This window comes from Triturus cristatus, chromosome 5_2 (assembly GCF_964204655.1).
Source record: "Triturus cristatus chromosome 5_2, aTriCri1.1, whole genome shotgun sequence".
NCBI classification, from domain to species: Eukaryota; Metazoa; Chordata; class Amphibia; order Caudata; family Salamandridae; genus Triturus; species Triturus cristatus.
Window position 1 is genome coordinate 182,931,984 of NC_140588.1, and position 25,051 is coordinate 182,957,034.

Genomic DNA, 25,051 nt, shown 5'->3' on the forward strand with positions numbered 1-25,051 from the left:
AGGTATAAACAGAGTGTTTTTAGCAACATGTTTCCACTTTGTAGCTTCTTGCAGACCTCCTCATTCAGCATATTGAGACTTAGTTAAACTTACCTTCACAGTAATAGGAATAAAAAATGGTACACATTTTTTTCACATTTTCATTCCAATCTAAATTCTTAAAAATTGCTTATTTTAAAATTTGGACCTGTGAAAGAAAAGGAAAAAAAAATTATAACATGTAATATTACATTTTTTACAACACAGCATAATTTCCACAAAGTAATTTTTTTGCCTTTTTTGCTGTTCTCAGAATATATTAAATTTCACTAAAAATAGTGATTTCAATCGTACTCATCACTTATTGTTAAAAAAACAACAACATGCTATTCTCAAAAAAAAAAAAACAAGATACAAATCACAGATATATAAAATGCACACAGCTAACAACATTTTTTAACATTAACTTACAAAAACTGTAAATGATGTCGCTTTACAATATTCACCGAATCTAAAGATGAATTTTTGGAGGGTGCTCCACGCCCACAACGTTTTCCTTCAGTGATGTGGAAATTTTCTACTTTTCTCGAGGGGCAAACAAAGACCAATACCACCTTTGTCACGCGCAAGATTTTCAAAAGAGTTCTGTTACGAGGGGATCCTAACAAAAGATACTCGTGCGGCACAGCAAGTATGATGAAACACCTAAGAACCCTTCATCCAAACAATCTTGCACGAGACGAGTGCAAACAGATGAGAAACACTCCTGTTCTGTATCTGTAAACAAGAATTACAAATAAATGTATATTAATAACTTTCAAATGTATACTATTACATTACTGTACTAACACATTTTATATAAATACTGACTAAGAAACTATAGCCCTGAACCACAACTGTGATGATGGTTAAAACAGTACATGCATAGTGCATACTACTTTGAAGCAGTTCATGCCCTAAAGCCTACCTCACTAAAACACTACATGCTAACTGACTAAATGATTACAGTACTATAAGGAGACACACTGGGTGAGTGACAGGGTGTTTGCTAGAAGTGTATGAATACTAACTAGGGAATTGAAGGTGTGAAACACAACTGTGTAGGTGATTAGAGGACTGCATCCATACTGCATAGGCATTTAAAGCAGTCCATGTGCTAAGGCCTGGCTCACTGCATGACTACTTGGGTACTGACTGAATGATTAGAGTTCAGCAAGGAGAGTGCCTAGGAGAATTTATAAGTGGTTGGCTTTTCGCACAGGGAATGGATTAGTACTTGGTACTGAATGGGTCACTAGAGGAGTGCAAAGGGAGTGACAGGGTGTTTTCTGGAAGTGTATGGATACTGACTAGGAAATTGAAAGTGTGAAAGACAAGTGTCTAAGTGGTTAGAAGACTGCATACATAGTGGATAGGGGTTTGAAGCAGTCCATGTGCTAAGGCCTGGCTCAGTGCATGAATACTTAGGCACTGACTGAATGATTAGAGTACTGAAAAGATAGTATATTGGTGAATTTATAAGTGTTTGAGTTTTTGCACAGTGAATGGATTAGCACATGATGCTGAATGGGTCACTAGAGGACTGCAAAGGGAGTGACAGGGTGTTTCCTGGAAGTGTATGGATACTGACTAGGGAATTGAAGGTGTGAAAGAATTGTGTACATGGTTAGAGGACTGCATGCATAGTGGATAGGGGTTTGAAGCAGTCCATATGCTAAGGTCTGGGTCACTGGATGAGTACTTGGGTACTGACTGAATGATTAGGGTACTGCAAGGAGAGTGCCTGGGTGAATTTATTAGGGTGTGGGTTTTGGCGCAGTGAATGGATTAGTACATGATGCTTAATAGGTCACTAGAGGAGTGCAAGGGGAGTGACAGAGTGTTTGCTGGAAGTGTATGGATACTGACTGGGGAATTGAAGGTGTGAAAGACAAGTGTGTAGGTGGTTAGAGGACTGCATGCATAGTGGATAGGGGTTTGAAGAAGTCCATGTGCTAAGGCCTGGCTCAGTGCATGAATACTTAGGCAGTGACTGAATCATTAGAGTACTGGAAAGAGAGCGTCTTGGTGAATTTATAAGGGTTTGGGTTTTGGCACAGTGAATGGATTAGTACATGGTGTTGAATGGGTCACTGGAGGACTGCAAAGGGAGTGACAGGGTGTTTCCTGGAAGTGTATGGATACTGACTAGGGAATTGAAGGTGTAAAAGACAAGTGTATAGTATGTTAGAACACTACATGCATACTGCATAGACATTTGAAGCAGTCTATTTGGTACTTAGAAACTGACTAAATCATCAGACTACTTCTAGGACAGTGCTTGGGTAAAACTTTTACATTTTCAGTTCTGCCACAGTGTAGAGAATAGTACATGGTACTGCACCTTAGTGTCAAACCCTGACTCATTTTAGCAATGCATAAGCAAAGACTAGCTTCTAATGCTACTAAAACTTGACAACATGACAGGTTTTAAAAGAGTTATCTGCTAAAAAATACACAATGTTACCAAATGCTTCTCTCACAGTGGTTCCCAAATGCACACAGACTCACTGTGTGATTCTAGACAACAACCACTATCCCTAGAAGTTTACCAAAACTCATTCACTACTGTGGAAGTGGTAAGGGAACTGCACACAATCTACATATTTCAGGACTGCACTTTTGTGTCACAGCCTTACTCATTTATTCAAAGCATAAGCAAACACTGGCTTCTAATGCTACTAAAACTTGACAACATGACCGGTTTTAAAACAGCTATCTGTCAGCAAATACACGATGTTACCAAATGCTTCTCTCACAATCCTTACCCAAATGCACACAGACTCACAGTGTGATTTTAGACAAGCAACACTATCCTAGGAGTTTACCAAAACTCATTCACTAGTCTAGAAGAGTTAATGGTACTGCACACAATCTACATATTTAAGTACAGCACATTAGTGTCAAAGCATGACTCATTTAATCAACGCATAAGCAAAGACTGGATTCTAATGCTACTAAAACTTCACAACATGACAGGTTTTAAAACAGTTATCTGTCAGCAAATACATGATGTTACCAAATGCTTCTCTCACAGTGATCCCAAATACACACTAACTCACAGTGTGATTCTAGACAAGCACCACTATCCCTAGGAGTTTACCAAAACTCATTCACTACAGTGCAAGTGGTAAGGGAACTGCACACAATCTACATATTTCAGGACTGCACTTTTCTGTCAAAGCCTGACTCATTTAATCAAAGCATAAGCCATAACTGTCTTCTAATGCTACTGAAACTTCACAACATGACAGGTTAAAACAGTTATCTGTCAGCAAATACACGATGTTACCAAATACTTCTCTCACAGTGGTTTCCAAATACACACTAACTCACAGTGTGATTCTAGACAAGCACCAATATCCCTGGGAGTTTACCAAAACTCATTCACTACAGTGCAAGTGGTAAGGGAACTGCACACAATCTACATATTTCAGGACTGCACTTTTGTGTCAAAGCCTGACTCATTTAATCCAAGCATAAGCAACATCTGCTTTCTAATGCTACTAAAACTTGACAACAAGACAGGTTTTAAAACATTTATCTGTCAGCAAATACACAATGTTACCAAATGCTTCTCTCACAGTGGTTCCCAAATGGACACTTATTTACTGTGTGATTCTAGACAAACAACACTATCCCTTGCACTATACCAAAACAATGACTGTTTTCTAATTCTACCAAAATATAAAAACAGCACAGTTATCTGTCTGCAAACACATGAAAAACACTAATGCTTATCACAGAATGGTTTCTACATGCACACACACTGTCAATAAGATTGTAGAGAAAAAAAGTACTCCCTACACTTTAGCAGGAGAAATACATTGGTCTGATTAAAATCAAAATAGTCTACATACATCCCCTCACAATTAAATAACTCATCTTTCAAGTTCTTTTGCAGATTAAGAAGTATATCAGTCACTCACCATATTTTCTTTTACAGAATCTCTGTACTGTGCACCTCTCAGCAAAAACAAAGAATGGAAAAGTTTCCCTTTCATTTTCCACACATATACATGTAAACATCAAATCACAATCCTTCACACATAAACTCAAAAGCAAACACACAATTCTATTGGTTAAACATTTCAACCCTTTCCAACTGAAATACATTTCAACCCTTCCCCCAATCTGCCTTCTGCCTGTTACCATAGAAACAGGTCATGGAACACTGCACTGAGCACACAGGTCAGAAGTTCAGCACACAATGGTGCTAAACAAGAGAGGAAGTGTGCTTCACTTTTCAACATATCATCTAATCATATATAATGTTCCTTACAATCTGTTTTTGTTAACCAATAAGAATCATACCTTTAAAAAACAGAAATATACACCCTACCTTTCAGTGTACAAAGTAGTCATACAACCAATGATTTCTTGTCTTTTTTTAAAAAAACAATTCCGTGGATCCGGGCACCCAACGCGATAGGATGCGTGCACCGTGCGCGCATTTCGCCGTTTAAAAAAAACAAACAAAAGGGGGCCCCAGGGGGTCCTTCTGGGACCCCCTAAGCACCTCTAGAGGGTCAGAGTATTTCCACTCTGCCCCCTTTATATGTTTTACACACTTATTCCCCTTGCTTCTTCAGCCTCGCTTCTACCGAGGCAGAAAATGGCCTCGAGAGAGAGAGACACTCGACAGCCAATTAGCATTCAGCGCACGATCGGGAGGGTGCGCGCTCGGTTCGGGGAGGGTGCGCATACGGTGTGGGTAGGGTCCGTGGATCCTCCCCGACCATAGATATTTATGTACTTTTAACTCTAATTTTCTCAGGAACTACTGAACGGATTCACACCATTTATGCAAAAGGCACGAGTCTGAACTGGGGACTACCTCTTTGCCAAATTTGGTGTCATTCAGTTCAGCGGTTTGGGCTGTAGCTGCGACAACAGATCCTATGGGAAATTGCATGGGGAAAATGCGTTTTGGGACCTCCCTTTTTTCTCGGCCCCCGCTTGACGAATCACCACGAAACTTTCAGGGTAGGAGCGGAGCGGAGCTGGCCAAAAGTTTGGAACATTTTGCGAGGATTCGTCAACTGGCGCCAGACTTATTGGGAATAGAATGTTGCGGATTTCCTATGGAAAATAGGTACTAACTATAACTATCTACTGGCGACCGCCAGTAGATAATATATATATATATATATCTCAACCACTCCGGACTCCTTCTCCAGTAATCGGACTCCGACACAAGGGTAAGCTTCACCATTAAGCTTTTGTTTATCATTAATCCGCTATATATATCATATATATCATAACTAAGCATGGCAGCTTTTATGTGGTTCGCTAATTTCATAAATGCTTGACTCCTGAGAATGTGATGTTATCTGGGCACTACACCAAGGCACGTTTTTATGATACACCCTTACTGGCTGAAATACCCATTAAGTAGTGAGCTTGCACATTCATAGTTTTGAATGAACTTCCTTGAGACTCATACATATTCCATAGAATAAATTAGCATTTTTTTCCAAATGTAGATTGCTTAGAATAGGCATAAATACCTTAGTGCAGTTGGAATACATGGGCAGATATTACCCAAAACTTGTAGGACTTGGGGGCATATTTAATAACTACTTACATCACCCTTGTGCAATGCAATGGGCGCAAGAGCGATGCAACCCTTGACTTACATTTATCAAGCCATGGGTGGCCTTGCATAGCTTGATACATCAAGAGTAATGTAACGCAACTTTGATGGTACAGTATAACTAGACTGGAAGATTTCGTTCTTTATGTATGCATAGTTTTCTAATAAAAAGTTAACTGAAATCACAATATACAGATATTGTTTAAAAATTGGTATATAATAAGCTTCCTACAAACTCATATATTTATTATAATTCATTGATAGATAATTTACCATTCAGGTAGGTACTGACCTTGTAGGTAGAAGCTACTTCAGGGACACTGTCCTCAAATTACCCAAATGGCTAAAGTAACCCACACAAAAATATTTCAGATTTTAAAGCCTTAATCAATGTTATGTAAAGTGTAGACGTGTAAGCATATCAGCAGACCAGAAGGCTGTTCAAAATTGGATCAATTTTTGGCAAAAACTTCAAATGTTTTTCTAAAAACATTTTTATTGCTTTTCTATGAAACATAATAAAAAGTTACAGCAACCAGCAAGAAGCTTCTCGTAATTAGAGAGGACATTAGTAGAATTACAACAATAGGTAAGATATGCAATATAAATCTTCAGTCATGGTTGGAGTTCCACCACCGACACCACACCTTTGTGTGTTTCTGTGGGCACACCCTGGATTTATATATAAGCACGTTCTCTCTAGCACACCACATGATTTCTAATGTTGTAGCCAATAGCAAGATTCTGACTTCTACATGGGAAGTTTAATAAATGGTATCTATGTCAGGGCAGTTAATGCTTCAGTATACATAAAAAGTCAACAGGTCACTGGCTCCCGGTGAGGAACCGGGTGCAGTTTAAATCACTGTGTGTTGTTTTTAAGACACTGCAAGGATGGGGACCTGACCATTTTAGACATCAATTTCAATGGTATAAACCAATGCGAATTCTACGATCTTCAGAAGCTAAACTGGTCGTAGTCCCTTCAACTAAAAAAGTCCAGTGGGGCGGCAGAAGCTTCACCCTGTGCGCTGCGAATGCCTGGAATGGGCTTCCATTTCATCTGAGAAACGCCACTAATCTCTTAGTTTTTAGGAAGGGTTTAAAGACCTGGCTTTTTGACAAATAATTTCCATTCGCTCGGCCCAGTATCAAGAGAAGTAACCAGCGCCAGGACACCTTCGGGTAATCACGCGCTCTACAAATGGCTTTAACATAACATAACATAACAGGTAACTAACAGCCTCTTATGGCACTATAAGACCAATGTAGAATTCTAGAAGCAAGATAACATAGAAAGAAGCCAAATGCTTTGTTAAAGGCAACAAAACATTGAGATATGTGTGCTTGTTGTCAATGTTATTATATGGCATGTTTTAATGGGAAATATCTATTAAAATCGGTACTTATGAACTAGTTGCAGAGCTCTCAAGGTTCTCAGGTCTGTGCATGAGTAGCCCTTCCAGTCAAGGTTTTTTCCTGAATTCTGGGTCTTGTAGTCTGTTTTTTGAGGCTATATGCATGACTGCTAATTTCACAATGTAAAGAAAAAACTGAACTGGAGAAGTAATCGAGACACCCTTCAGAGTACCGCATTTTTATGTTTGTAGTACATTATACTAATCACTGGAAGTGAAATACATAATTCACATACACAACAAAATGTCCTCACATTATGCACAATCAATAAGTCAATGGTGTTGCACAGTCCCTCTCAAGGAATGGTTTTGAAACAGCATGCGTTTGTGCAATACAAAAATAGAAACACTATATATTTGCTGAAACAACTATTACTTAAGAACCAGATGTTACAAAAACACTGAATTTTGCCAGGCAATGTTAGCTCAACAATTTTAATGTTCCAAATGTACTGTTCATGCCCTTCAAACATGCCCAGGAACCTGCACTGTGGTACTCTCTGGACATTGTTGTACCCAGAGGACATTGCTTGCAAGACATTTATTTATTTATTTGAAAAGTTTTATATAGCGTTGGCTAGACCCGTAGGTATCAGAGCGCTTTACATGAGGATCGTTTCATTACAAGTTACAAGTTACATCAGTTACCCGAGCATTGTAAAACATAGGCAAAAAAAAAAACAATGTTACGGTAATTCGTCGAAGGAGACACGGCGGGGAGACGGGGAGAACTGTGCCCAATGTCCGGCTGGGTATGTGACGTCCGAGGGGGTGAACCAGGGCCGATCTCCTCTATAGCTGTCTAGCTGCTCCACCGGGCATCAGCCATGTTGATCAGGTTTCAGCGGTCAGGGATAACAAGAAAAACTGTTTTTCATGGTTACGTTAGTTACAGTTGCATAGTCAAACACAGATGAACAAGTCCCTAAAAGAGGAATAGAGGGAATGGGGGAGGGGTGTGGAAGCAGAGGGCTGGGAAGCGGATCAGTTCTGGCAAATCAGCAGTGGGAGAGAAATACTTCGTGGGGGCCCAAGAAGTTAGAGTAAGCGTGCCCATAGCCCAGATGGAGTCACATAGTCAATAAGTCCAGTGTCAAGTTAAGTCATTGCGTTAGGTCATCTCGGCAATGTGAGTGTACCGTGCAGCATCGCGTTCCATGCCTCCCCCAGTAGTTCCTGTACTCCAAAGCGATCCATCAATGCGATGGGGAGATGTTTAGCAGGCGTCTGCACTATTGGGTCTCAAGTGCGTTGCTGCAGAGTGTACAATCACAAATGATGTGCAAAACTCAATATTTTAAAAAGTAAAGCCTTTGTACAGGAAAATATGAATATATTGGCAAAAAGGTTCTGATTAAAATTCCTCACAGGAAAAGAATATCTTCTTGAAGACTATAAGAAGTTATGTATCAGAAGTGACCTAAAACTTTTATAAAAAAAAAAAAAGAAAAAAGGAACCCACTGAAATTGATGGGAGTTTCCACAGATGTTGCCACTTGCAATAGAAGGCATCGCTAAAGAAACAAAAACAAAGGCTAGTGTTGCAATGCAAGTAGAAGAAAGACTAACATGGAAATACTATTGAGCCATCTCGATTGGCAACATAAAACAAAGTAAATACAGGTAACAGCAACAATTCAGATGTTCAAACATGGTGGCAGAGATACTATAACCATACATAATGCAGAGTAAACAATATATCAGTTAGAACCAATGTTGCTAATGGTGCGTAGCTTTCTTTTTTGAATATGCTAAAAAATTATGCACGTTTTCTTCTAAAACTGAAGGGGTGCGAAGTTCTAATGAATTTGGCATGAACGGAGTTGAGTAAAGAAATAAATAAAACGAATTACATTGCGCGCACTGCATCGCCGATTTGGCATTGCAGCGCGCGCAATGTAATTCGTTTTATTTATTTATTTCTTTACTCAACTCCGTTCGGCCCAATTCCAGAGTTTACTACCACCCCCGCCCCACTGCCCCGCAGCACTCCCTCAAGGAGCCAACACTGTGTGGTAGTCGATATTATGGAGGTGATATTGTTGTACGGTGCTATTTGTGTTGTCAATATTCTGGTGTACAACCGTCCCTTAGAAGCCTTTATAAATGCATTCTCAACCTTTTTGGTGGAGCGCTTGTTCTGAATTTTAGTGGGGTGGAATCTTTCTGAGAGGTCATTTTTGTATTGTGGTGGGTTTGTGCATCCTTCATAGTGAAAAAATGGTTTCAGACTGAAAACAAGTTGTCACTACTTTGCAAATAATAAATCAGTCCCTCTGTGTCTGGAAACTTCTGTCCTGATTTACCACTTATGCAGTGTAGTGTAGCAGCCGCAAACTTTGCGCTGTGTGATGAGGAGAGCGCCATATTAATTAATTATTCCCTCTTTTTCTGCTTTCTTTTCTTGCTCGTTCTTTCTTAGGTTTAGCTTCTCAGAACTCACATATATTTTTGGAATTGGTAAAGAGCATTACCGTAGTATAGGAAATACCTATGGTGTATGTATTAATAGAATTGATACAAATTGCTTAACCTGTTGCGTCACACTAAACTTTTTTTAAGATATGGATGACCTTCTTGTATATCAAGAATGAATGTTTTTTAATGTTTAGTGTCATATTGTTATAGTATTGTCTGGTGTAAGTATATGATGTACTGTTTTTGAGTTGGTTAAGAATATTTTTTGCAATTTGTGATTGTGTCCGTCAGCTATGTCACATTATATGTTTGTCTTATATATTCTTTGTTACTTCGTCTGCAGCCCTGAAGAAGTTCTCTTAGCGATGTGCCGAATAGAACAAAACGCGTTGGCTGATTTGGCTGCTTTTTCATGAAACTTCATTTGAAATTGAAAATTAAGGACTGAAAGAAATATTTAAAAGACTGAATAAGTTCTTTTTGTTCAAGTGCACTGCTCTATATGTAAAACATAGCACTGCTTTGTGTTACTTTCACATTACTTATAGCAAGTAAATCAGAAAAAAAGATTTTGCAATGGTATGAGTCCCTTTTGGGACGCAAACACGGCGTAAAATTTTAATAAATCTCTCTCTTCGTGTTATATTCTACCTGCCCCTTGCTGTATTTTCACTGGCCTGGGAGACATTTTTAATTAGGCTGGCGAAATCTGCGACTTTTGCATTACACTAAATGGGATATTCTCAAGAACGTGTGTTAATCATCGCAAAATTACCTTAACGCAACTTTGCACATCGCAGTCCATCACGGGAAGATAACACCATGTTTACATTGTATTCTGAACACGGCGGCACCATGTGATAGTCCCAAGATAACGCGCTAAATGACCGCGTCAAAATTTACGTGATGCCAAAAAAATGCGAAACACCAACGCGAAAAAAGTGGTGATGTCCCAAATTGCGATGCAAAAATCAGCGATAACCAGTGACAGGCCTGCAATTCACACGCATTATGCGGGAAAATGCACCATAAAAACCAAAAAAATTAAGAAAAGCTTAAAAACTGCGTAGTATCATGGATGTAACCGGTCCAAGTGCAGAGGACAACGTGAACCGCACAAGCCCCACAGATGACCAGCAAGGAACAACGGGGTCGGGTAAGGCCAAGAGGAAGAGGAAGACGTGGTTCAGCCCACAGGAAAACAGGATCACCGTTACGGAGGTGACAGAACACTTCCAACAACTGTCCGTCACCTCCAACGTGTCATTGGCAACAAAGACGCAAATATGGAGGACCATCATGGACCATGTGAATGCAGTTGCATTGTTGAGGAGGACAATGGATGAGGTCAAGAGGTGCTGGAAGGATGTGAAGGCCAAAAGCAAGAAGAAACTCGATGCCAACATGAAAGCAGCAATGCAGATTGGAGGTGGGGGTCCAGCGGCACACCAGGAGCTGGATGACATGGAGAAAATGATGGCCACAGTCAGCAGTCGGGATATGGTGGCAGGAGTTGTGGCACCGGACACTGCTCAACATGACCTGACACAACATCAACAGGGTGAGTACCGACCAGGGACTCGCGGGACGGGGTAGATAGGCACAATGGCACACATGCACAATTAAGCAGAGCACACTGCACACCCACAATGATTCTGGATCATGTCCCTGACACCCTTTGCACACTGCAACACACATACAAACACCAAGTAGGCCCCCGTCCACAACGTGCCCAAAGGGGTCCCACCCCCTACACATCACCAATATCACAACCAACACATGCACATGTGCGAAACCCAGCAAAGAATAGTATTTGTGAGCCACACCGACAATGCAAGTGACACTACACGACGATTAGCATGGCTCCAGTCCAATCATCATGACATTGTGCACGCCACGACACTGAGGTGGCCGAGTGTGGACCACACCCGGAAAGGAGCAGACCACACTCCAACACATCCACGTGTACAAACCACCCCTGATGCAACAAAACATCTGCGGACAAACCATGCCCAAGAGTCACAAACCGACAAAGAGCTCATTATAACCAAGTCTGAAACATCCCAGCACTCTAAAAGCCTAGAAGTCAAAGGCACACCGCCTGAAAGGGATAAGGGGCAGCCAAATCTGAGCAGCAGGGGCGACTCACCCACAATGCAGCACACGCACATAGCAATAACAGCACATCATCATTGACAAAAATGTGGTACAAAGTGCAACACTCCCACGACAGAACAGAGGACACAACTGGTTCCGCCTGTGCATGGAAACTGGCCAATCACATCTGGCATAGCATGAAACTGTGAGATGAAAATGTACGTGTACATCCTCACATCTGAGATGTAGTTCAAATGTCCACTGTCCCACATCAACTACTCAGCTCCTCCCAAACAGTCACAATGAACATTGTAATGCAGTCTCAATGTAAACATGAACAATGTGTCAACATACATGTCAACACAATGTTAAAATGCATCTCCTCTTCACATAGTAGAGGGACAACTAAACACCTCCTGCAGAGCAGACCAGACAACTCATTAGTGAGGATGAAGAGGACCTCCACACCTTCAATACAGACACACTACAACAGCTCATGGACTTCTCAGGTAACCCACCTTCAGGAGCAGGGCAGCCCAGCTGCATCCAGGAGATCCCACCCCCTGCACAGACCACACAGCAGGAAGCACACACCACCACAGATGGCTCCCAGCACCTTACCGAAGCACACATCACATTCCAAGGACAGGTGTCAGACTGCCAGAAGGAGGTGGCTAAACAGGTGCTGTGTGGTACGAACTCATGACAGCCTAACTCAAATACATACGTTAGTGTCTAATTCCCATCAAGGATCACTTACACTCACCAACAGACACACAAACTGCGACAGAGCCACACGCATGTGCACATTTCCAGTACTGAACCATGCCCAGAGCCCCGGGACAATCATTCACACCCCTATGCTGGACTTGCCTACGCCGGCCCAGTCCACTCCTCTTACGAATGAAGGGGGGGCGACAGAGCTACATGTACAAGGTTTTACCCACTGCCTGGGGTGACATGGTTGCGTCCGCTGTACAATGCACAATGTAATGTGGTAGGGCCCGGGGCCATCATGCAAACGTAATGAGCACACGGACACACTTTGATAGTCAGTTGAACTGGCTACAGGCACTCGCGCCCGGCCAATCTTTATTACCAGGGTCACCTGACCAGTGACGCCTTTGCTGGATGGGTGTGGGGTGAGTGTGAGCCAGCCCTCAGGGAGTGGTTGTTGCTGGCAACAACTTGAGCAGTGTTCACCATTAAAGCGGAAACACAAAACACAAACAACTGCAAAGCATCATGTTGGTAGTCGGAGCAAATACAGAGGTCACCCAATATTCTATTAAAAGGGTTTGCGAGTTGCAGTGCACTGAGGTAGGGGTACCAGAACTGATCGTGCCCATGTGAAGAAATTGTCCAAGATTGTGTCCCTTCGGGATATTCCTGCTGCAGCTACAGTAGGGTGTGTTACGCCTGCCACATCTTCCCCAGCATCATCCTGAGGTGACATTGTTGTGTGAGTGGTCCACATCAAAAAAGATCTCTTGGAAAGGGTCCATGAGTTGTGGTGCACTGAGTTGGTGGCACCTAAAGAGCTGAGTAGGGTACCAGGCTGAGGATAGCATCCAAGACATGTGTGAGCAACTTGAATCGTCTGTCTGTAAGACTCTTTCAACTCTGGCAGTTGTTGGTTGGAAGGCCCCACAGGCCAACATGTGCAGCACAGCCAGCAGCTTTGTCTGCGGAGGGATTTGTTTGTCCGCTGCGTTGGAACCGTCAGCCTGTGGGCAATGATGGTCAGGATGCGTAGGATGGTTGTCCTTTTGTGCCTGTAGTGGGCAATGACATCCTCTGGTGTTAAGTCTGTGAGGCTGGTGCATTTTCTGAAGGTCCACTGTCTTTGTCTGTGCTGCCTTTGTGGTGGTCCTGGGGGGTGGCGCGGCTGGGGGTGGCGGCGGTGGGTGTTGTGGTCCTCTTGGTGCTCCGAGCTGCAAGATGAGTAGCTCCATGGCATCTGCTGTTCTTCAGGTGTGGCTGTGGGCTGGGCTCCCTTTATGGTGCAGGGTGTCGTCCAACTTAACACCAGGTCGCAGCAGGTGTTAAATCCCTGCTGCTAACGCACCTTATTGCATGTTTTGTGTTCTTATCGCCGATCTGGCTGGTCGTTGAGAATGTTGTGAAGTGGAGTTTTCGTGGCTTTTTCCACGGGAACGCCTATTCTGCATATCATTAGCGTTAGTTGCCGGTATCATCCGTGGCGATGATTTTTGCGGCGGCAATCGCAAGAAGACTGGTAGTGTCGGCTGTTAGCACAAGCTTGTGAATGGTGCGATACATTTATCACCAGTTTGGCTGTGATAAAGTGCCGCTAACTCGCCGATAAGCCCTTGAGAATATCCCCCTATATTTCTCAAAAGTATGCGTTCTGCTATGTTCACTAAAATCTTTGATTTGTGCATGCACCACGCCTAAGAAAGACTCATAAGATATGCTTGGTTCACAGTGAAAAGTTTCAATCGAGAGACATTTTCTGCTCCAACCAATCAAATTGCAAGTCTCTTGCAAGACTTTTTTGCACAAGCTGTGTACTCAGGTAAAAAAAAAAATGATACCGGAAAAAAACAAATTTTAATACAAAAGTTCAACTTTGAAAAATGTTCGTGGAACTTTACAATATTTCTTCCTTCAAATGTAAAATCCTGTAATTAGGCCTGCAAGTGTCTCTCATATTCACATTCTCTGTCTCTCTCTCTCTCTCTCTCTCGCTCTCTCTCTCTCTCTCTCTCTCTCTCTCTCTCTCTCTCTCTCTCTCTCTATACATATCCAAACAAACAAGAGTTGCCACTTATGGAAGAGCCACACCAGGTAGGTTTGATTCCTTCTTTATTTTATCATGAAGGCTGCACACAGATGTAAAAGACGTCATCAGAATATTACTGCCATTCACTGCCAGATGCGTTTCAAGTCTATTGACCCTTCTTCAATGACAACAGCAAATTATGTACCACAGGACCGGTAAAGTGCAGCTGCATTATATTAACTCAGACCGCCCCAGTGGGCGTGGCCACTTCTCAGGCCTTCTGGTCTTCGTAGTTGCTCACAATAACCTCAAGTGAGTCCGTCCTGTGGTGCAAACGATAAAAGTCACATTAGAACCACAGTGGGGTGATGTTCAATCTTTAAAAACAATCATGCTGCAGTTTTGCCCATTCGTGAAGACTACCTCTCTGGTGATGTGCGAACAGTGCCAACTGCCAGCACTGGAAGTGATCCACAAGAAACCCTTACAACACGTGGAAGAAGAGCACACACTCGAAGAATGTAAGGTGATGAAGCATTTAATGTCCCATTGAGGCTCCTCCGACCCGGCAAACAAGATGCGTTTCGGCTGTCACAGCAGCCTTTTTCGATTGAAAAAGGCTGCTATGACAGACGAAACGCGTCTTGTTTGCCTGGTCAGAGGAGACCCTATGGGACATTAAATGCTTCATCACCTTACATTCTTCGAGTGTGTGCTCTTCTTCCACATGTTGTAAGGGTTTCTTTTGGATATATATATATATATATATATATATATATATATATAATGAAAAACAATTCTAGATTTGAAAATATTTGTGATAGATCATCACATGGAAAGCTTCTATTTAGGCCTCACTGACGAATCTGCAGCACTGTATATAAGTATATAAATATGCTTTTGGAATCTTTCTCAAAGACCTTCAATGTATTTCCTTGCAGCCTAGCATGCTTTTATGATCAAGAGTGCTCGAGTCCAGATAAAGTTCCCCCTTCTTTACCTTTGTGTTTCTTCTGCCCTTAAAGCATCTTCCGATCCCCCATTCCCTTTAGTGGGTTTGGGATTATTTCCAATTCTGTCACTCCCTCCTCATCCCCTCCATCCGCTTCTCTCACAGGGGCCACGTGCACATCCACCGAATCTGAGTGTTTAGTAGCTGTTGCTCCACAAAAAAATGCTCTCCAACAAATCCGGGGTCTGTCACCACTTCCCTTCACGTGCCTGGTAATTAAACTGTGACTGATTTATTGACTGACACCCAACAAATCCCAACCCGGTTTTTATGACATATTTACTTCCCCAGGCTAAATTTACTCAAAAAAGAAACCCTGCTGAAAACAAAAAAACGAGTGCAAGAAAAAAAAATCTGGCATTAGTAGGCAACAGAAGACTTTTTACAAAGCCTTCTAACATCAGAAAGGAGAAAAAACAAAACAAAAAAAGACATCACATCTCTCTCAAATCCAGACTTAAAATGGAAAAAAATAAGGAACAAAGTAGTAAACATCATTACTTTAGCTTTAAAATTCATTTCAAACGCCACACGTGCAAAAGAGCTCTGAAAGGGAAAAACAAGACGTGCTCGCAGCTAATATTACAGTCAAGTTCCAATTTTACCTAAGGGAAAGCAGCTTTATTAAAAGTCATGACTGAAATTGCGTGACAGGTGCCAATATTCTCCGGCCTGACAGATGTGTCAGTTTGAGAACGCCATTTTCTTGTCAGCAGTCCCTAGATGGAGTTGCTCGCATCACCATTTGTCTCTCTTCCAGCTAGATCACACATGCCCGTCGTTTGCCTCCAAGCTGCGCTGCTGTTGGTTTGATGTGTGGAATCTTCGCAATGAGACTTATTAAAAGACAGTCCATTATTTTTATTTAGCGCATTTCCAAAACAAGCAGAGCGCACAGAGAGATCATTTAGACGCCGTGCGGCGGGTCATCTCCAGGCCACATGCCGCTCAATTCGAAATGCATAAGAGAGCAGCTCTGCCCCATCTTCCCCGGTCCCTGTCCCTCCTTTCATAATGAGGTTGATAGCAATGAGATTTAACAAATAAAAAAATAGCCTCGCTGCTTAGTACAGTGCATTAAAGTCGAGGGACTCAACTTGAGCATGCAAAGTGTATCGTGCTACCAGGCCCCCTGCATCGCACCCACTCTTTCTTCTCCCTTTGCGGCTGCTACTGCATTCCAAGCGTGTGTTCATTTTGCAGCAGGAGATATAAGATATTTCTTGCATGGCTGTATGTATGGAACCTACGTGCTCTCCTTATCGTAGGTCTGAAAAACACAAAAAAGAAAATGTTCCCTCACTCTCTTGTTTCACTTGGAGAACATGCACAGCTGCGGCAGGCTCCTCAGTACAGATTGTGATGAGAATTATTTAGGAGCAAATGTTTACATAAAGGCAACAGTAAAGAAGACTTCCCTCACCTTGGTAATGCTCCTACCCTATATTTGTCTATCTATCTATCTATCTATCTATCTATCTATCTATCTATCTATCTATCTATCTATCTATCTATCTATCTATCTATCTATCTGTCTGTCTGTCTGTCTGTCTGTCTGTCTGTCTGTCTGTCTGTCTGTCTGTCTGTCTGTCTGTCTGTCTGTCTGTCTGTCTGTCTGTCTGTCTGTCTATCTATCTATCTATCTATCTATCTATCTATCTGTCCCTCTGTCCCTCTGTCTGTCTATCTATCTACATGAGGGAAAGGAATAAAAAATGGGCAAAACTATGCATTTTCCCTAAGAGTGAAGAATATCAAAACATAAATGTAAGTTAGTGTCTGCATGCATCAAAGGTCACTCCTGCAAAGACCTCACATGAACAGGACACAGAAATATCCTCTGCAACACCACAGAGGAGACCAGTCACACTTGTACTGTGTACAACACAGTAAGACACCTACAGAAATATTAAGAGCTTTTTTTTCTGTAACACTAAACACAACATTTCTTCTGTTTCTAAGCATTGTAAATTACATATTTTGCTATTGCCAATTTATGGTATTCAATTTACCCACCATGAAAGAACACCTATGCCTGTCAGAAATACATGAGAGCAATCTTGGCATGTGTAATTGATTTTACTTCTGCGCATCGCTGTAAGGAGTGCAGAGAAATGTTCTTCCAGGATCGGAAGTGAAACTGATCACCTTCAGACTTAGAGGAGATGTAGGGAAAGAAGTTTCTCCAGTCTGGCTGGATTTCTTTAGGAGTTTTTTTCCTGGGAATGTTTCTGGGCTAGGATATTCTGAAGTGTTTTAGTAACTTTCCTCTTCTTCCGAGAAACAGGACACACTCAGATTACTTTTCCTGGAGTGGCCTGGGATGAATTATACCATCCTTCTATGGCATCTGGGGTTTTAGATTCTACTTCAACAGTACCATTATATCGATACCACCAAGATATATGATGAGAAACATCCATTACCCAGCAGTCTTTGCAAAGACCAGCCTTTACAAAAATGTCAGGACACTGCATGTGATGTTGCCACGTGTTACTTTAGCACGCAAGTCGTTACAACAACTTGCCATAGGAGGCGCATTGTTGGACTGGTGTTACATTTTTAAGTCCAACTTCTTCCCTAATGTTGCGTAGACTGGAGTTGGAATATTAATTTATACTATTCCAATGTCAAGTGCCTCCTAAAGCAAGTCTCTGTAACGACATGTGCTAAAGTAACCCGCTGTAAAATCGCACGCGACGGACTAACTGTGCGGTAAAGGCTTGAGAGGTAAATGCCTGCGGGGTTCCATCATACAACCGTATATGATTCCTTGGTAGATATCTGTGATCAGAATGTTTTTTTCTGCCTGTCCGTGTATCCAATAAAAGTACTTTGCATGGTTACGTCATAGTACTGGATCAGGGGGAAGAAAACTTAAGATAGTCAACTTTTTAATTTCCTATTAAAATGCACTTGATAAGTAGTCCTCAAAGTCTGTTTCTATATTTTAGAGCACAGGGCCGGGATTTAATGAAATAAATAGCTTTGAACATTTGTATATTTATGTGCTTTTTATATGGTCTGGCAGGTAGGTAATTTGAAACGGAATGGAATATTCGATAGTTGGTTTACAAATGTCTTTCTTCTGTATATGTGAAAGTCAATTTGTTTGGGAGGAGGGCTTAAATCAAGGACATGGTGTTATGTTGGTACATCGGACAAGGCAAGAATGATGTATCTGAGATAAAAGAGTGAACATATTTGAAATGTGACGTCTATTATCCACACTGAGCTGCTATGACTGGTATGTATATTGTTTGTGAGGAGAAACACATTGTTTGTTTGTTTGTTCATTGTTGTACAATAAAAGTGCTTCTTGTTGTGAGTTACCATTAAACAAGTTGGAATGTCTATATCTGCACAGTGCCTTTTACATATGCTATGTTCTTTAAAGTTGTCACTTGCTTTTTCAGAAGAAGACTACAAGACTAGTCTTATTTTTTAATTCTTCCATGGTATTACATATTTCTCTGCAGATGACGGGACATGGTTGTGCGTGCTTGTTTATTTATGTTCTCTTTTATGGTGGTTTCAGAATCAGCACACCTCCAAGATTCAAAATGTTTACATTTCCACTGTGTTATTTTGTTTTAGCTTTCTTTTCTTCAGAGTGAGTATGTAAGTTGGGCAATAGGAATAGGTGCTATCTCGAAGAAGTGTCAAAGTTGGCAATTTCAAAGAAATTATGTATTTTCTGTAACAATATAACAATTTTAAAATGTTACTTGTTTGTTCTAATGTTAAATATATTTTTGGAAAAAAATTCATATGGGGCAAAGTTAGTGATCATGTGAGTAGGTTGATGTTTACCTGTAGCACTGTTTGATTTTCACCCACGGTGCCTTTAAAGTAATTGTTTTCTTCTACTCTCCTGGTATTTTTTCGAGATGGTGTTTTTTTTCACCACTTGAGATACCTTTTTGATTGAAGAATTCTTTTCTTCATCTCTTAAAAATATAACATTGAAGTAACACATTAAGAATAAATATTTACGGTGGTTGCCAAGAGGGATATTGCTAGGCGATGGGGGGTGGCTGATAAGCCCACTATACAGGACTGGACGAGAGGAATGGACATATATATGGCGGCTGAGCAAACCACATATAGTAGCAGGGGGTGCCCAAAGAAATTTCACAAGATATGGGACCCATGGAGAAGGCATTTTGGGCTGTACATGGGAGGAGATACAAAACAGTCCACAACGCAAACGACACAGGAGACTTCTACACGGGGATCCAACAGAGTTCTACCATTGACAGTGTCCTAGGTGCTCACCTATTGTTGTTCCCTAATCCCAAATGAATCCATACAAATATAACGAGTTGCCATGATTGGAGAATACAAATTCGAGTCAATCTAATGGGGTAGGAGGTGGCCCTGTTCATGACGACCATGTATTACATCTACACGAGAATGTTCACGGGCGATGCTCACTGTAAGAATTGTATTTTGCTACTTGTTCAACTGAAAAGTAAAAAATATATAAAAAAAAGAAAATAAATATACAGTAGCATGTAACATTGAGTAACACTGGGCCAAATGTACAAAAAATGTCACGAGTGATGTCACTGACCATGTCATGAGTGATGTAATATGTGACGTCATCAGCAGTGCATTGCGGGCGCGCGAGTTATAGTTAGCTGAACTAACTATAACGGGGGAATTTCAATGGTTTTGTACAAGTGAAAAGTCCAGCTAACTATAACACCCCTGAAACCTATGGTTTTTTCAGTGAATTTCTGAGGTTTTTTAAATGCTAATTCCTAACTATAACGTGCCTGAAACCTATGGTTTTTTCTGTGAATTTCAAAGGTTATTTAAATGCTAATTTCTAACTATGCCTACAGAGATAGGACATGTGAAGAAAGAAGAAAAAATGCACAGAAAGAAAAAAAAGAAGTGCAGAAAGAAGCAACAGAAGTCCTCAAAGACGAAGAAAAGTGCAGGAAGAAGGATAACGTGCAGAAAGAACAAAAAGAAGAGCAGAAAGAATCCTTGTTGCAAAATCATCCTGTACCCTCAACTTTTTCAGACGGATACTGGTGGTAACTGAGTCCTAGAGCCAGTGCTATGTTAAAAGACACTTAGAATACAGTGAAAACACCTACATACACTAGGGAACATTATGCGTTGGGGTCCCCCTGTGATTAGCATGACCTCCTCTGTAAGCCCCTAGTATATAATAGGGCAGGGGGGTTAAAACTACCTCTTAAAACAGGTCACAGGGCGTTTTTGCACATGTTAACTCAGGCCCCGTCCCCTCCCTTCACCACTGTGTAAACACGCCCTGTGTCCGTTTTTAGTTGGGAGATTAGGTTCATTTGAATCCTGAGGGTCCCTAGGGTCCAACTAGCCCACTAGGTACCTCCAGTAAGTGCCACAGAGCTGCGTTGCAGAGAGGTGTAAAAATTGGCACGGCCTGGACCACCTCTCTGCTATGCAGCTCAGTGGCGCTTACTGGAAGCACTTGGTGGGCTAGTTAGCCCCCAGGGGCCCTCAGTATTTAAGGGAAATTATATCCCCAATTTAAAACGCGCCATAGTGCGTGTTTGCACACGTCAACTCAGGCCCCGTCCCCTCCCTTCACCACTGTGTAAACGCGCCCTGTGGCTGTTCTAAGTTGAGAGATTAAGTCCCCTTGAATCCTAAGGGTCCCTAGGGTCAAACTAGACCACTAGGTACCTCCAGTAAGCGCCACAGAGCTGCGTTGCAGAGAGGTGTAAAAAGGAGCTTGGCCTCAGAACACCTGTCTGCAGCGCAGCTCCCTGGCGCATACTGGAGATGCCTGTTGGGCTAGTTGGCCCTCAGGGACTCTCAGTATTGAAGAGGAATTAATTCCCCAACTTACAACTCGCCAGGGGGCGCGTTTGCAGAGTGCTGCAAGGAGGGGGCGTGGCCTCCGGCACGATGCCAGTCCTTTATTTATTTTAATTTTTTAAGAAGGGGGGCTGTGTGGTTCCCCTTCTTATTCTAATTTATTTGCCCTGATGACCCCATCCCCCAGGGCCTGTCTCCTAATTATATTTTTTTGACCCCAATCCCCAGGGCAGGCCACTGTTTTTTATTATTTTTAAAATATATATATTTATAGACACACCTAGGACATGCTGGACAAACCGTACGTACCTATCACCATGACGATTTGCGTGATATTCATTAAAAGGCGACTATGCATACAATGAATCCACGTGGAATGTATTTACACCACTAGTGAAGCTCTGATATGTCTGATGCCCTACCGTGCCTAATCCCGGTAGACACCCTTGTCGTTTATTTATACAAACATTGGTAGCTATTGACGGGCACATTTAATACACATGCACACCAAGCCATTCAAAGGGGATTCGACAAAAATTCGACCAAAACTATGCAAGAAACCCCCCTCACGGTTAATAATACATACATCCACTGCCGGATGTGTAATACTTTTTATTTTACTCTCTGGAAAGGGGAAGTACATCACTTGAGAGTCACAGCGCGCTCCTGGCAGAGCCCAATGCTGTGTTACACCCACCATTGCCTGCCGAGTGCCACACACCTGTGTTGTATTCCACCAGCTAGTGCATATGCTATGACACTCTCTAGCCCATGTGCACTGTAACACCACCCCGTGAATATGTCATGCCACACTTGTCTTCGCACGGGTTATATTACCCCATCTAACGTGCCTTCCTCGATGCCTATGCTATAACGCACAGTGCTATGCCATACATATTACAATCTGGGATCCATATCTTTGTCACAGTGCATATGCAACGTTACACTCCCCAGCACATATTTTATATTACAACTTTAGAGACTAGTTAGGTTACACAAAACTGCCCTGTGCATATTACACTCCAAGGCGCATATCGCATAGCACGCGCTAGTGCCTGTGCTATCTCGCGCTCTCCAATGAATCTGTCATTACGCACAATGTATTGCATATTATATTTCACGCCCGGTTCATCTTATATCACACTTTTTGATGCATAGTTTATACCATACACTATATCTAGTTTTCATTTTCAATCGTGCTCTCAGGACTATGTTCTATATAACACTGTGTTCACCTACCCTTTTCACGGGCATTACATTTTGCGATAGGGGGTGGAGGGTCAGGGGGTGTTTCTGCCAAGTGAGCCCGGAGTCACAGTCACAAACGTCCTCTTCTTCCTGAATAGAAGTGAGATTATGCTGTATACTTGTTCATATTTTAAGTAGTTCGCACAGACACACGTTTTAAAAACAATAAAGTTCCTAATACCCGCCTTCTCTGAACAGTTAGCTTGCTGCCCCATCCCCCTCCTCCCTATCCTCTGTTGTGTGAATCCATGGACTAGCCTCCTCCCTCCTGCCATGCATGGTCTGATGTGCTGCCACTGCCCTCAATTTAGTATGATGTAACAGTCCACTCCTCCTGCCCTCCATTGTCCAATTCTATGCCCCATCATTGACCTCCTGCTTAAACTCTGTGCTTAGCTTGCTGCTCCTATTCTCCTCCCCCTGCCCTCCGATGTCTTTGTGCATGCCCCTGCTCCATCCTTTTTGCCCACCATGTTCCATGGACCTGCCACTCCTATCTACTCTGAGTGTTCTGTTGAGCTGCCACTCCCCTCTCACCTGCCTAGCATTGTCAGATGACTGTAACCTGTCCCTGCCACCTCCACCCTGCCTGTCCACATGCCATGCCCCTATCCTCTTCCTCCTGTCCTACATGGTCCATTGTACTGCCACACCCTTCTGCCCTCCCTGGTCTGTTGTGCTGCAACTGCTCCTCCTGCCTGCCCCGTGCGGTCTGTTGTGAGGCCCCTTCCCCTGTACTTTCTTGTCTGTGCACAGGTCCTGACCCTCTTTTCTATCCTCCATCGTCCTTTGTGCATGCCCCTGCACCCTCCTTCTTGCCCATCATAGCCATTGTGCTGCCACTAACCCTCCCACTTGCCATGCATGGTCTTCTGTGCTGCCATGGCCCCTCCCACCTTCCCTGTGTGGTCAGTTAGCTGCCCCTGACCCCCTCCCACCTTCCCTCCATGGTCTGTGTGTATTCCATCACGGTCTCACTGTTGCTCTTCATGGTGTGTCTTGCTTCTAGTGCCCATCCTGCCTGACCTCCATGGCTATCTTGCTGCTCCTGCCCTGTCCCTTGCCCCCAGCCCTCTGTTTACATGTGCAGACCCCTACTCCCTCCCTCCTGGCTTGTCTGTTCCATTGTAATGCCCCTGATCCGTCCCTCCTGCCGTTTATGGTCTGTTATGTTGTAGCTTTCTCTCCTGTCTGTCCATTATGGTCAGCTAGCTACCATTGCCTCTTGCCCCTCTGGTCTCTGTTGTCCATGTGCATGGTCCTGTCCCCTCCCTCTTGCTTTCTATGGATTGTTGTGCTGCACTCCCGTCCCGCATGCCCTGTGTGGTGTATTGTGCTGCTGCAAACCCTGATGCCTGCCCTGCAGGGTCAGTTTGGTGCACCTCTCCATGTCCCTCCTGTCCTCTGTTATCCAAGTCCATGTCCCTACTCCATTTCCTTCCATGATCCAATGTACCATACTTGCGAACATTTTGAGCTTGGTAAGAGGGAGATTTTGAAAAAAAACTGGGGTATTGATTTTCCCCTTTGAGTTACATTGAAAAATAGGAGATTGTAGACAGGAGACAGATCAAATAAAGCCCATTTGAGCTTAAAAACATTGGACGTTTCCTGGCTGAATCGGGTCTGTTGGCATGTATGGTTGTACTACCATTGCCTCTTCCTTCTGCCCACAATGGTCTATTACATTGCCACAGCCTCTCTTGCAAGTCCTGTATTGTTGGTTTGTTGCCCCTGCCCCCCTTTCCACTGCCCTCCATAGTCTGTTGTGCTGCCACGGCCCTTCCTGCCTGCTCAGTGTGGTTAAATTGTTGCCTTTGCACCCTCCTACCTGCCTTCAATTTTCAGAGTCCGTGCCCCTGGCCTCTGCCTCTCAACAGTATCGTAATGAACAACTAGATTGCTAACATTCTATATTTATTACAAAAGTGTGGAACGCCTTACGTCATCTTGATGTTATCAAAACTGTAATACCTAGAGCATTTCCTTTAGAAATTACATATATGAGAGGGTCTTATTGGCATCAAAATTATGGTTAGTGCTCTAAAAGACTAAAATAAGGACATATTTTCTGAGTTTTCAAATAGCGACAAAGCACTTTTAAATAATTTGTTATCTTTATGTTTTTTTATCCAGTTGACCACTTGATTAAATGTTGCACTTAGGGGAGAGGATGTGGTGTTACTATCAGAATTGCAGACTTTGCAACTGGGGAACCAGGTTGGAGTTTCTGCTTCAGCTCGACATTCTGTGATTCTGGTCAAATCACTTAGTCTCCCCATGTCTACAACCAAAATGAATTTGTTCTTGTGTGATGTAACCAATGCTCATGTAAAGCACTCCAATACCTGACAAGTCTGCCCTATATAACACTGCAAAAACACAAAATAATAAGTGTTTTGCACACTTCTGTCATTGGGCTATATTTGGGCTACATCTGGGTGATTTTGGGCTACATTTGGGCTCTTTTGTCTCCGGTGGCCATCTTGGGAGATTTATTTGTTATGAAGTTTCCTAATTTCCTCATGTACTGCAGTCTCCTCAGTAGGAAATGCTTTCAGTTTTTTACTTTGATTCCATCATGAAGGTATTCAGATATGTCACACATTTGCCATACATTCTGAAAGTTAGCACTCTAGTTGCTCATTTCAGAACACAATGAGGGGGTTCATTTTGCC